This window comes from Doryrhamphus excisus, linkage group LG7 (genome assembly GCF_037039965.1).
Source record: "Doryrhamphus excisus strain RoL-2023G ecotype Guam linkage group LG7, RoL_Dexc_Guam_v1.1, whole genome shotgun sequence".
Lineage (NCBI taxonomy): Eukaryota > Metazoa > Chordata > Actinopteri > Syngnathiformes > Syngnathidae > Doryrhamphus > Doryrhamphus excisus.
Genome location: NC_136363.1, coordinates 8776989 through 8792615, shown reverse-complemented (window position 1 = coordinate 8792615; position 15627 = coordinate 8776989). Strand labels below are relative to the sequence as shown.

At 43.8% G+C, this 15627-nt stretch overlaps 1 protein-coding gene across 1 annotated transcript in view; it reads right to left on the bottom strand.

Moving 5' to 3' along the window:
• Positions 1-11035, bottom strand: part of dlgap3 (discs, large (Drosophila) homolog-associated protein 3) — a 68991-nt gene extending 57956 nt beyond the window's left edge. Inside the window, exon 1 of the mRNA XM_058046308.2 lies at positions 10893-11035. The gene's annotated coding sequence lies outside the window, so the exon portion shown is untranslated. The remainder of the gene's footprint in view (positions 1-10892) is intronic.
• Positions 11036-15627: the final 4592 nt, after the last annotated feature.

Below are 15627 nucleotides of genomic sequence, written 5' to 3'. Positions count from 1 at the left end.
GGCTGGCGCTGCAGCCTGCTGCTAGACAAGAAGATGCTAGCCTTATGCCCTGAGTGAGGACACCACCTTGGACCATCTTATATCCTCTCATCTTGGGGAAAAAACAGAGCAAACCTTGTGACATTGTAGTCATGAATGTAACTGTTTCATTACTTAAGACAGTTTTGTTGTCCCAAGTATTCCAATGATTTTCTCCTTAGATGAAGCCGTGTCTTTAGTCCTACAGGACAAACTCTGCTGCTTCAATTCACCCAAATCCAATTACTTTCTTCGTGTAAAGACTCCAGTAGGTGTGAGTGGCATACAAGTCTACAGTCGAGTCAGGCCCTGAAATGAATTGCTAAAAACTCCATTTTGGCAGCACAGATAAGAAGAAAAGACACATTTTGGGTGTCACATTCAGTCATCCAAATGGCTCTGGATTAAGTGGTTATCTGTGCCACCTGCTGTTTCAACTGTAAATAAGCCCAACTGTGTGTGTATACACTCAATGTGTGTTTGTGTGTGTGTGTGTGTGGCATTGATCTGGCGCCATGTTCAGCTGGGGGGCTGATACAAAGCCAACACTCGAGGAGGGGGAGCCAACACCACATTAAGGCAGTTCATTACACTCGCTGGACAGTTCATTAGGTACAGATGCACGCCAATAAGGTCCAATAGTGACACGAGAGGGACAAAATATTAGGAATGACTCTCGGTGTGATCGCGTCACACTCCACGCTATGTAAGCAATGCAATGTAAGCACTTCCTTTATTCAAGCCTGAGGGAAAACTATACTTTCCACTTACTTCTCTCTTTTTTCCATGTCACCTTCCCGCTGTGCCTCCATCTTCTCCTCTCCATATTGCCTCCCATCGATTCCCCCCATGCACAAACTTCCCTGTTTACCCACATTTCTCTCAAAGCATGTATAATTCATGTGTTTTTCTCCCTAACGTAACACTCTACTATCGGGAAAGTAAAGCTAGCAGTGTTTTAACGCAGCTGAAGGGGAATTTTCGGTCAAGAACCGGGAAAAGCAGCATTAAACACCAATATATTTACAGTGTTGTTGTATTGGGCTCTGCATCTGCCTGATACGATGCACATACTGTTTGTCACATGGATCCATATGATAAAATTAGACTGATCACAGCACATGTCAATGCCCATAAATCTAGAGTGATTTGGGTGGGGAGGGCTGGCAATAGACAACACACACACACGTATATTCAATCTAGATATGCTTTTTACATGCACGATATGCACTTTGAAATTGCGGCAAAATGAAGGGATCTTTTGATGCGGTTTCAAGAAATCAATGTCAGTGTCTCTTTGGTCCTGTGAACATGAAATGCTTTTCGAGTCATAACTTGGAATTTGTCCACAAATTTAGGGGGGAAATACACCCAACATCGTCATGTCCTTCATGAGACCTTAGTTCAGCAAGTATCAAAGGATTCGCTTGCCTTAGGCTCTTATGCCAAAACGAAGAAGACTCGTTCAAAGCAGTGAGACCCAATAGACTCCATACTTTTCTGGCGTGATCCTGCATGTCATCACTTATAGAACGTATGGGCAGTGGTTGACTTATCTGTATAGCTAAGTGTGTGCAGCAAAAGTGATATTGTCCTTTCAGTCCAAATGTACTGATTTTAAAAAATGTGAGGTAATGAGCCACAGCTTGGAAAGTGACAGTGACATTTTACGGGACTAAAATATGACCCCAAGATGACCTCTCGGCATTTCTGCGTCAGACTCCTATTAAGGCCACTTTCATGAATTTGAGAATAGACTATTCGTCATCTTATTTACCACATTTAGAAACGCTGAGAACACTAAACTCCACCCTCGTCTTTGGAGCGGTGGAATCCCCTCACCTCTACGCTCCCATTTAAATGAGCGGCAGCTATTGAATTTTTAGATGGGTTTTTTTTCTGTGGAGTTCGTCAAATGAATGTTAAAATGTGGTGAGGGCTTACATTACTGCAGTTTGTATCCAAAGCGGCCTGAGAGGCATTGATATTCCAGGAAGAACTTGCTGTGTGTGTGTGTGTGTGCATTTTCCATAATGCCAAACTTCACAAGCAGCGTCTCAAATCTTCTCCTGCACTGCGGACCCAAGCAAAGAGCGCAGGCACGGGCCACTCCTCGCTCTTTAACACTCTAGTGCACACATGTGCACTCTCGCACCCACACAGCTGTTTACCATATAAACACACCCCTCTGATCACACAGTCTGGCTGACCTTAGAGTGACTTACAATTATAGCCCTTTCTCTCCCCTCACATCACGCATGCACACGCGGTCACCCTCGCGTCGTGCGAAGCGTTGGCATGGCGAGGTGAATGGATGGAGCATATTAAGTCACGGCGGGAGAGAAGGGGAGTTAGAAAGCGCTGCACCTCGTGATTTCCACCGCTGCAGCGTCAAAAAATTGAAAAGTCAATTCCAATTGGACCCCAATAATTAGAACTGACCTGAATAGCTGCACTGAATATGGAATGAGTGCAAAAAAAAAGAAGGCCAAGGTGGAGACAAGGACAACATGGCTCTCCATTGTGTTGGTTCAGTGGGGGGACATGCATGTCACACTTGGATATTTGCATGACATATTAGTAGTAATGATTCCCGCAAGAAGAAAACTATTCATTGCATTGTCCAGAATACTATAACACCAGAAGTTGGTTCCTAACCTTCCGTGGAAGCAGAATAAACTACAAGTGTACATGCAGCTGGCATATATACAGCATAAAGCCAAGGCATCCACTGTTGAATAAAACGAGTGCAGAATAAATGCCAGTCCTTATCCGCCATCTACATGTTGCCTATGTAGTGGTAGTCCTCATATTGTGCTGCTATATTGTGGTATGTTCTATGGTTATCATCACAGTTTCCGTAATTTGTCAGTGAATGACCAGATTGAAGCTCATACTGTACATGCGGTGCTTTTCATCTGGTGCTGTTGTAGCACAGGCAGTGTAGTGGTACATACTGCTGTGGGTTCAATTTCTAGCCAGTGACTCAACTCCCAGCCATTGGAGCTCTCCAGTGCTAGTCCCGAGACGAGAAGTTGAAAGGGCATGAGAGTAAAAAGTCACAAATCATGTGACCCTTGATGGATGAAGCCCATGTGTGTATCACACGCACCCCCGCCCCCTTTGCACCCACTCTCCTTCAATATCCTGCTCACTTATATCACCTCTCCTTCCGTGTCCTTCATTGTCACCTAACCCTCACCCTGACTCACTCAGCTGACCTCATCCTCATTTCTCCGAGCTTTCCATCATGGCTGACCCTTGACCTCCCTCTCGGCCATTTCCCTGCCAGCCTTATCACGACCCTCACCTTTTGTCTACCTGAGCCATAAAGCCACTGCAGAGCGATGGACTGCAGTGAAGACCCTGACGCCAGAGGTTGCAAAAAGAGAATGTGTAGGGGGGAAAAAAATAAGAGAAGCAAGGCAAGGGTGAGCTGTGAGAAGCTACAAAATGTCAAGAGTGAGTGACGGAAGAAATCAATAAAGCGCAGAAGAGTGCAGGGGGTGGTTTGATTTTTGCAGCCTCGACACACGTTCATCAAACATCCGCACAATGCGCAAGAGCTGTCAAAGTAAATGGCTGAATTGGGCGGAGCCAGAGAACCCATGGACATGCACGTCCAAAGCATCCCTTAATTCCTGTTTACTTTGGGTCACAATTGCAGAAAAATGCACCTTATTTGACTTGGACCGGAAGCCCTCAGACGTCAAGACTTTGTATGAGAGCATGCAGAGCCAACCTACAAGCACCATATTGTGATTTCACTACTGTAGCAACATAATCTTAACCTCCTTGTCGCTCCACTTGAGCAGTCACAGCCCAACAAAGCAAACATGCAGGGAGGGAATCACTTTCCGTTGGGTGTTTATTGTAGCATTACACACTTGACGACACATCACATGAAACCAAAATGGCTCCATCACTGCATGTGCATCCTTGCAGCATGAAATGGTATTGGGAAACGATGTCGGGAAGCACTACAGCATTAAATAGAGTACTGTCACTCTGCAGGTGAATTATATTGCAGGTATTAACACTTACTATAATTCATGAATTTTACAGCTAAATGCATGTCTGAGATAAAATTCAGTGCCATTTCATGCACACTGTATCTTTATTCATTTGTCAACAGTGTCACATTTCACCCAAAGGTCACAGTCCCTGCAGTGAACTTAGCCGGGCCAGAGCAGTGTGACAGCTGTAGACTCCATCTTGGCCCTCATCCCCCTCCTTGACCCCTCCCTTGCTTCTACACACATCAGCTGCTGTGTCTGGCCTTCATCCAGATGCACCAAACTAAACCCAAAGTGGAAACAGCAAAAGTCCCGAGCCTATACCTAGCTGGGCCTAAAACCTCAAACCCCAAATACCCGTCCGTTGTTCCTTTTAAGTGACAGAGCGTGTTGCAAATCAAGACTGACTGTACTGCCAGATGAGCCAAACTAGATTATTAGTGAAGAATTACACGGACGGCACCAACTCAATCATCGCACTGATTATGTTTCATCTGAACATGACATGAGATGAAATGACACCATCACCAGGAGGACTTTTTTTTTTCTTGGTCATCTTTGCATTTTTCTTGTGATATCCTTGTGTGGGAGCTACTTCTCACCCTGAGTTGTTTAAAGTTAACACATTTAGTATAGGAACCCTTTTGTTTTGTACAAAGCAAAGCCAGATGGCAGTTACAGCAAATGTAAAGCCATTAAGGCGACAATTTTTCAGCATTTTTAAACACGTCTCAGAGGGCCCACTGTAGCGTGTTGAAGAAAATCTAGCCTGGATGCTGGAATTTAGACAGTTAAAAAGTGTTTGAGGAACCCAAACTGGGAACACTTGATTCTGTGTGTCTGTAGCTTTAATGCTAATGAGCTGGATTTATCCACAGGAGTGTGTGGCTCGTAGCAAGCATGCTGTGTACATTTTCTGGCCTATAAAGTGTATAGTGTATGTGTCCGAACTTTATTCATAGGTATTTATGGGATTCACTGTAACTAGACAAGTAAAACTTCTTAGGGCTGAAAAATAACTGCAGTCCCTCCCTGGCTTCGGATATCAATATTGCAAACTTTCCGAGCTGGTGCATCAGTGGCGCCCGGCAACAATGGCTCCGGGATCCTCTTGCATTATTCACAGGACACCAACAAGCGCTCGGGCGGTGCCATTATCTATTTAAATCTGAGCACAAGCACGTCCCACTGAAAGCGTGTCCTCGCTGTGCCACCTGCCCCGCTTGTTGTGGAAGCGGGAGAGGAATAACACCAGGGTATGTGATGGTGGAAGGACACGGAAGATGATGAGATGCTGAGTGAAGAAGGTGGGAGGATGAAAATAAGAATGGCGTTCCACGCTGGGAGACAGTGAGAGGCGGCCGTACATGTGATGTAGCCTCACATTTAGAAACCACTCCTGTCCTTTCATCCCTGTCCTTCTACCTCCCTCGTCTCCATCATCCATTCATCAAATCACTACCATTCTTTCATCGTGAGTCATCGACAGCCATTGCTCATCCACTCCATTAGGTCGTCATCGCAGCCATCCATTTCAACGCCTGGGCTCATCTTCCGGTCTCTTGATACAACATCTCACAAGGAAAAAAAGTCTTGTCGACACTATAAAAACTAATTTCATCGATTGGCGTTCAATGGTTTCTACCATTTTAGTTCAACACTAATGGGATGGGAAAGCTTTATATGCACTCAATCATCATAGATTTGAAATGAGACACTCTGGAGTCAGTGAGGGTGTTAAAAATGTACAACAGTAGCACTAACTTCTACACCACAGTGATACCGTAAATCTTTAACCAAAAAAAAAGACTAGGAAGCCATTGTGTGTGGGCCTTGTCTTGTTCTACTGTCAGTGACATCTAGATGTAATAAATGCAGTCATGAAAAAAATGGTGCATTTTTCACAAGCGGTTGCACACTGCTTAGTCTCATGAAAATAACTGTTATGGGGAAAGAAAGTTTACAGAGTGTGTAGGCTCAATCATTACCCATGAAAATGAGTCAGATTTACAAAGCGGTGACATCTCCAGGGATGTTTTCACACATACAACGGGGAAACATGTTGGCTCTCTTGGCAAACACACATAACTGCGGCATATTTTTTATACTATATGGATTTTAGAGCCGCCGCATAGCTCCCCAGTGTAATGAATGCAATGTTAACACGTGAACGCACCTTTTCCCCCAGCAATATGTCACAGTACATGCGGTTCATTTGTTTTGCAGCCATTTCATTTAATGCAGTCCATAACGGTCGCAACCTCGACTGAGGGAGGAAGCGGCGAGGGTCATCCTCTGCTCACACATTGACAAACGGCTAAATAAACACTCATAAGCGGAGCCAACAAACACACACACACATGCAGAAAGGCTGCCTCGTCGTGATGGCCAATTGACTTACAGGCTCCGGGGCTTGCTATGGTGGAGAAGGAACAATTTCATGCCCAAGTGCATCAGAGAAGAGTACACTGGGAACACAGGCAAACTTTTTTTTTTACCACAACCCAGATAGGTTACAGCAATTACCCTCGCCTCTTTAACCTAACTGCTCACATGGAAGCTCTGTTTCAGGTCACACAGCCATTCAATGCAGTTTGTATTGCAACTGTTTGAGCATGATGACAAGTCAATAGTGCAGTAGCATCATTGGAACAGCAGCAAGTACGTACCTTACCTACGGGTATGACAGGATGCCAGCTTGATAACGTGCTACGTGTGTGTTTTCTATAATGGCAAAGGATCTGTGGATGTGTAGACTCCTTAAAAAAAAAAAGTCCAGTCACTTTTGCACTGACTCAACATGAAAAGGTTCTCTCTCACACACAGCAGCAGCTGTTCCACATTTTCCTTGCACCATTTCCCTTTGCAGTAGCAACATATGAACATTCTCTCAACCTTTCACCATCACGGAAAAGTGTGAACATTCTGCTAATGAATCATAGCAACAGTCACCTCAAGGCACCGAGTGCAGTACACAGTTATGCATTTTCATTGCCAAAAAATGATAGCCGGAATGAGACATTTAACAACAACAACAATGGAGAAACATTTTATCCAAGAGGAGACTGAGGGCAGACAGAAACAGGAGTGCAGCCCGTGTTTATTGTTGTCCTCAATTCTTGCAACAATCTGGTGAGTCCTCTCAAGCACTGAGAGACTATCAATCAGCTGATTTCTTGAAATAGTGTACTCGTAGTTAGTGTGTACTATACAGTAAAAAAGGGACACAGTGTAATCTCTTGTTTATTGCAGTGAATTGGTTCGGAGTCACAGCATAGAAAACGTCTCTAAATATGTTGAGCATTGTTAGAGCCCTCTGCATATAAACTAACACCCCCAAAGTCACCTTTGCACTTACCTAATAATAGTAAGTAAGTAATAAGACTCATGCTTTTGTGTGTGTGTTACTATAAATGTGTTCCCTAGAGTGGCGGGTGGACAGGAATTGACCTCACGGGTTCAGAGTTGAGTTTTACCTTGGCATGTGGCATTGGCTTGCAACAGTAATCTGTGTTTCTGTCATTCCTTTGGGGGTGTATTCGCATCGGGGTTCATGTGATGTTTAAACTCGCTTCATTTCATCTCAGCCGCACCATTTCTCAGCTTTCGCATGCAATTTCTGGGGGGAGTTGCAAATTCCTGATGTAGCTTTTGAGTCATTAAAAAAACTGGATTTTGGTGGGTGTGTCGATGATGCAACGTCGGATGGAAACCTTTCTTTGATATATTCCAAGATGATGCAAGGTAAGATGAGAAGCGGCTTAGTATAAAGCGAAATGAAGGTTCAGATGGGATGCAACTACTATATTGTTGTCGTGTTTATACTCCGCCCAGTTAACCGGAATGTAAGGGTTCCTTCTGTGTGCATGCTTTGATAAAGTCTTTGAACCAATTTTCAGGCTGCAGCAATAAAAAGCCTGAAAACGTAACCAAATCCAAATCATACTGAGACCTATTAACTTGAACTCTTCTGCCAAAATAGAACCTAAGTGTCTCAAGAGCGTCTCCTTCCGGTCTCATGTGCCGTGACGTTAAAGGTAATGCTTTCATGCCCCCCCCCCCCGAGATCATTGACTCCAAGATGACACATAATGTGCATTCAGGCTTTGAGACAAGCAGCATCGCTGAGCCTTTTGTCTGTGTTTGTGCACCTGGCAAAGTCAACTCCCGGGAACACACACTAGACAGGAGGAAGAAGAAGAGGAAAATCAGCTTCAAGCTTAAAAAGTCAGTTTTCCACTCACCTTAATTTCTATTTTCTGGTGTAAAATGAAGATGAAGCTGTTTGATTAAGAGAGGAAGATGTTTGAAATGCTTCCCGCATCTGAACAAAGACAACTGGCATGGATTGTGTTTGTTTTCATTGAGAAGAAGTGAGTGGGGCTTAATGCTAATTAGACTATTACACGCTATTGTTGTATCCTAATGTGCTATTGAGAGAGTGTTTGCCAAACTATGATTGAATGAAATGTGATACAATACACCACAAGGCACCCCCTTCACTATTAGAGCAGTCAACAAACTTTTATTGTGAAGTAGGCTAGAATGAATCTCCACAGAGCAATTGGAAACAAACCTTGGTAAACGGTCTAGGGTTTGAAATACTTACAGTATATGTAAGTACAGTATTGCGCATCACTAGCGTAGATACTGGCATTACTGTTGCCACAGCAACACATGCAGATAGGTCCCTGTAGAGCACTGATGTAATGAACTCAATTTGGTCACTTGCAAATGACAGACTGTAGAGCTCCGGCTTTTGATTTGAGTAACAAATTAAGACCATTAAGGAGCACGGAGGCTGGACTGCTAGCATACATGTAATGCATTAGACAAATAGCCAATAACTTAAGGACAGCCTGTGATCCTGCAAAGACAAGTTGAGTGATGGCGGCCATTTTTTTTGACCAATCCTCATTCATTCATTCATTTTCTACCGCTTTTTCCCAGCTGTCCCTTGCTGTCCCAGCAAGAGGCGGGGTACACCCTGAACTGGTCGCCAGCCAATCACAGGGCACATATAGACAAACAACCATTCACACTCACATTCATACCTGTGGCCAATTAACCTAGCATGTTTTTGGAATGTAGGAGGAAACCGGAATACCTGGAGAAAACCCACGCATGCACTGGGAGAACATGCAAACTCCACACAGAGATGGCCGAGGATGGAATTGAACGCTGCTCTCCTAACTGTGAGGTCTGCGCTAACCACTCGACCGCCGTGCTGCCCTTTTTCGACTAATTTTGCTCAAATTTGACAGACATGTGCTTGTCACTCCCTGGAATGTATGTTCCAAATTCTGTGCTGATTTGGCTAAACACGCTCAAGTTAGAGTTGCTGTTTTATACAGTAGATGCATTGAGCTGGGTGAGTCATTTCATGTCAATCTGGCAGACGGCGCCATCAAGTCGTGGGTTTGTAAGAAAAATAATAGCACAGGCAACAATTAAGGGGTGTGGGTTTTGCTATATTTTCACACGTTTTTGGGATAACAGAGGACATTTCAGGGAAAGACGCCAAGGGGGTCCAAACTTAGTAAAGCAATGCTAAGAAGTTGTATATATTTCAAGATAAACTCACTTTGGTCGTCCCTGCGTTATGCATTTAAAGAGAAAAATACACATTTGGACCAACACAACTGATTTCCAGCACACTTCCTACTTGAGAGTATGTTATGGTAACTTTAAACAAATGATTACACTTTATGGCTTCAAGTTGTTTGATAAATGCCCATGTGCTGCAGGTTTGCCAACCTTGATCTCCACCACAGTTACACCACTGCCAGATTCTGCCCATCACCATGACATCATATGCCAGCAGCCTGCACTCCTAGTAAATAATTGATCTATGCATGCATGACTCACAGCACCAGCCTATTTCATCACACCATGCTTTTACTGTACATTTGACTCATTCCATAGTCATAAATTGACGTATGATGGACCGGGATCCTCAACGAATCTCCTCAGGCAAGATGGAGAAATGTGCATGGAAGCCGTAGGATACAATTGGATGACTCCAGACTTGGACGGTTCAGGATGTGCACATTTCAGTGATGTAATGCAGACTGCATAAAACATCAAGGCGCTGTTTGACTCCACCCACACAAGCGCGTGCACATTTCCTTCTAACAGAATCAAATGAATGAATTGTATGAATAATGAGAGACAAGCCCTATACTGCTAACAGCCACTAGGTTGGCATTGTATTGGGGACTGCTATGATATGCTGTGATGCATTCACACACATTTGTTTTCTGGGATAAGTCACAATTTGAATCATGGCAAATTCATTCACTTCAGTTTACAGCTTAAGCGTCTGTGAAGTTGCTGCAGGCAAAGTGTTCACCATCGCTCAAACGTGCGCTAAAGGTTGCACTGGGACACCTTTTAGGACACACACACACACAGGTAGATTAATGCATGCACACAGCTTCCCCACACGCAATAAGCAGCACCCCTGGAGGATGCTCATGTGATTGATAGTGAAGTGTTTCCACAGTGCAATGCAGTACAAATAATTATAATAGCTCCGCCTGCAGCCTGCATCTTTCTCTCACTTGCCAACGCACACTGGAGAGCAAACCGCATACAAGCAGCGCGCCTTCACGGTCAGCGAACATTTACGCACGGATGGAACTCTCTCGGCGTGCACGAGCGTGCGTGTTTACGGTCATCTGCAACTTCTCTTTTATGTTTCCTTCTTGCTGCTCTCCTTGCTGCTAAGTTGACACGACTGCAAGACACACACAAGCTGCAAACGCACCACCACCACCACCACCACAGTGGCTTTGTTGGGCTGCACCAATCTACACTGTCAGTTCACACATGCTTTAACCTCCAGCTTCTTCTTACCTTGAAGCAGATGGTGGTTGTGCTCAAGTGGAGTGTCACAAACCTCGCTTGTCCTCCTCTTCTGCAGCTCCCACAGCCACTGTGCAAGGAAGGATGGATGCACAGCAGCGAAAGGCAGCGGTGCTACCCTCTCTCTCTCTCTCTCACACACACACACACACACACCCTCCTCCCTCTTTCTCTTTCTATGTGGTTCACATGCACAGCTCCCCAAAGAAATTATGCAGGAGGGGCCAACATTGGCTTCTTTTAGTCTGGTATGAAAAATGAATGCAAGACACTCTTTGGATGCAAAGCATTGGTGACACATTTAGACGACACCGATAGAAGATGCAATTTTTCAGGAATTTTTATGTTCCCATCTGTATGTGGCGACTTCTCCCCAAGGGAGTCAGAGCTTTTCTTCCTGTCACACACACCAGTGACCTGTGTGGAAGTGAAAATATATTTGTAAAATTGTTAATCATGCTTGAATGGTAATAATGTGCACATTGTGCACACTTAATTTATGTTATACTGGACAAATGCACTAATTTTAACCCTTAAATAATAAAATATGACCTTTACGTCGGCACTGTTGCTATTTCAGTAGGTGTGAGCCTCGGCATGAGCCTCGCTTTTAACAGCTGAAGTTAGCACAGCAGGTTTAAAAATATGCTGCATCCTTAAAGTATTCACACCGCTTCGGAGGAAAGAGAGATTGGGTAAAACTGCCTAAAGATAGGTGTGCCGACCATGTGGCATCATATATATATTATGTACATGTGTGAAAACAAGTGACGAGAGCCTGTTAACAATTTCCATGTGCTTCAATCCACAGTGTCAAGCCTACCGAAACAAATTCCTGACAGAGTAGTGATGTGTTTCTATGAAACACATTATTTCTAGCAGCATCCCAAGCCGTCACGTCAAACACTTAACTTCGACACCACTCTAAATGGGTCACTGAGATGAAGTGAGTGAGAGAGCGTGTGCGCTAACAATAGGCCAACATGCCATTTGATGACTGCGTGAATGTTTTATTGCAACTACCGGCAAATAATTGTGACCTACAAACCATAACAGGCTCTGAGAGTCTCACAAAGCACTCCATGTCCAACCGTCAGGCCTTAATCAAATCTAGAAATGGAGAGAGAATCAATATGCCTATGCAGTGCAGCGTGGAAGGATAACTAAGCAGTCTGCAGGAGATACCTTGGTTTTCACGGATGCATTTTGGGAGAAAACACATTGTGTTTTCTGTGTGAATCACATTGTGTTCACTAGCCAATGTGTATGTTTTGTACAGCCCACTCTGCACAATATTACTAACATTAATTATGCTACATGTGGAATATGTACTGCTGTGTGTACAGGTATATTTCATTGACCAAAACACAATAGAATACCTTCTTTTGTTCAGAATCAGCTACTTAACACAGGTAACTGACACAGCTTCCTTCTCATTCATCCCCACTTCAACACTAGGCTGAGCATCTACTGGGGTTGGGCTTTGTCCCACCCATCGGGTGGGCTCATAGGCAGCGCAGCTCCAGCTGCTAGCAAGCCGCACATCATGGCAGATAGAATTTACATAGAAATAAATCATGAAAAAATGAGCTTCCCCATTTTGAATGACCAGCGGCCGCCACTGAAGTGTAGGTATTGTGTTCAGCACCATGGCCAGTGCAATCACTCATGTTCTCCTGTGATCTAATCTACGTCATAATTGGCTGACGTAACCTACTGTGTTACGTTCATTTCATGGAATTACCCACTGATGCATGTTGCAACATGCATCAGCGGGCTCGGAAATCCACTCTGCTGTGGGCGAGTATAGGGACAGAGGATCTTCAGCATCATTTGCTTTGCATTGGCCGTTCCATTCCATGGCATGCGATCAGCCTACATACACAGGATGATGTATGCTTGATAGATAAAAGGCAGTCTCATGAATATGTATTATTTTTCCTTTGACCTTTGGTCAGAGAATAAAATCCTCACTGGACACGACAGCTTGTCCATTGATTGCCATACAAAGGTGATGAGCTCCATGCTTCCTTGTTACCCTCCATGGCCTTTGGTGTCGGTGATCTTGCTAATCTGCATGTCCTGCCTCCCTAACATCTTGGATGCATCCTTCCATGGCTTTAATCAGGGTGAGATCAATAGTGATTGTCAGTAAGGCACCCATACATTTACCATAGGCTGCTGGAACAGCCTCAAAACCGTCAGACATGAAAGCGTGTGCCCTCTATGTTGCATATATGAATAAATACGCTCCACTGGAGATATACGGCCCTGTCAGTGTCATGCATATTTTACCCAACAACAAACAAGATTGTGGCATCCATCACTCATGTGGCTGTCACAGCTACACTAAGAACACGCCGCTAATAGAAACAGGCAGAGGAGAGTCTGACTTGTGTTTAGGGAAGTGCTGCTATGTGACATAGCTGGCGTTTCAAAAGGATGGGATCAATCATGGAAGCACAGGGATTGTTGTTTTATATAAGACGACGATTTGACGATTGTGAGATAGGATAGGACACAATACTCAATGATACCAGATGTCAAAGGATACTGAATGATACCATACTGTATAATACCACAAGACACCAAAAGACAGAACCAAATGATATCACAAGATATGATCCAATACTGAATGATATCAAATGGAAAACACCACAGAATAGCTTATGATACTAAATGATATGATACCATAAGACTCCAAAAGATAAGTCCACATGATATCACGTGACACGATGACACAATACTGAATGATATCATCAGGAAGACAATGTACTGTATGTTACGATATCATGATACCATAAGACAGCAAAAGATGGGCCCACATGATATCAAAGCTTATCACATACTACAGTATTAATTGGCCCTGTACCCTAAAAACCGCCCATGAATGATACGGGAAAAGGCCAAAATGATACTGTGTCAAAGCCCAGGGCAGTGATACTGATAAAATATAGAGTTTAACCATGTCAGTATCAGCCCCCGTAGCTGTCCAATCAGAGCACGCTGCTCTGGTATCGTGCCCGTGAAACAACCAATCAGAGAACAGCGCACAAGCTACTGATGATTTGCTGATACTGACACTTGGGGGCATGATACCGGGCCTGATACCAGACAAACCATGTGATAACCTATAAATACTGAATGACACCATTAGAAAGACATGATACCAAATGATATCATGAGATAGGACACAAAATATAAGACACAATACTGATTGATAGCAGAAAGACACCCTACCATCATATGATACGATACCACTACGGCGATAACAAACGAACGACGATACCATATAATAAGAGATACCAAAAGTGAAGGGATGATACTGTAAAGTGATAAGACATGATAGCATGAGACATAATAATATTCCAAAATACATGATACCATAAGATTCTGAACAATAAGGGATGATACCACATGCCACCATAAGTGTAGAAATGATACTCATTCTGAAGCATTTAATCTTGTTTCTTTTTATCTGATTTTTCCAAACTAATCATTCATTCATTCATTCATTTTCTACCGCTTTTTCCTCAGGGTTGTGGGGGTGCTGGAGCCTAAACCCAGCTGTCTTCGGGCGAGAGGCGGGGTACACCCTGGACTGGTCGCCAGCCAATCACAGGGCACATATAGACAAACAACCATTCACACTCACATTCATACCTATGGACAATTTGGAGTCGCCAATTAACCTAGCATGATTTTGGAATGTGGGAGGAAACCGGAGTACCCGGAGAAAACCCACGCATGCACAGGAAGAACATACAAACTCCACACAGAGATGGCCTAGGGTGGAATTGAACCCTGGTCTCTTAGCTGTGAGGTCCGCGCGCTAACCACTCGATCGCCGTGCCACCCCAAACTAATCATAATAAATAAATAAATGAGTAGTAACTGTATTTATTATATCAAATCAATTGTTGATTCCAGCACTGATCTCCTGCCGTATCATCCAGCCTTGTGTCCGCCATCCATGGCCTCCACCTCCCAGCTGACTGACTCACCCTGAGATTTGACGCTAAAAAGAACAACACTGAGTCGAAGCAGGCAATTAGTTTAATTGCCAAGCGCACACGCAGGGAGGAAGACTGCAAACATGTCTCCTCCTGAATGCAAACACTTCTATTACGCTTTCCACCAAGATGGAATGAACAGGAAAGTAACAAGACGGCAACGTGTCATGATGATTTACTCGCAATTACATTTTGACAAAGGCTGTTCCTCCTTTTGCCGCCCTCTGAATTGCCATTTTGGGACGTGGCGGCCCTGCAGCGCTGATTGAGTTGAACCTTGAGAAGATGACCCCTGACTAAACACTTGAATCTGACCGAGCGGGGCGTCCGAGTGATGACTGCAGAAGACATTTTTAAGCGTTTTAAGTCATGCAGAAGTTTCTGTCCAACTAGCTTGTTTGCACATCGTCGTCATGCACAGTTTGAGTGTTCAGTGTAGAATCCGGGTGTGTTTTACGGCCAAAACAGATAAGAGAGCATCTTGGCTTCAAGCTGGATTTTTACTTGCATATTCAGTTTGCATTTGCAGTAGCTTTTGAAAAGATGCATGTTTCTATTTAATCTGCACCAACCAGCTTTTGCATTAGCTCAGCTTCAAAATGAATACATACTGGGCTGAATGAGCATATTGGTCTTGCGTAACATAGTTTTTCTTCATTTGTAGGAAATTCTACACCAGAAATATACACATACTGTATGTAGCAATTATATAC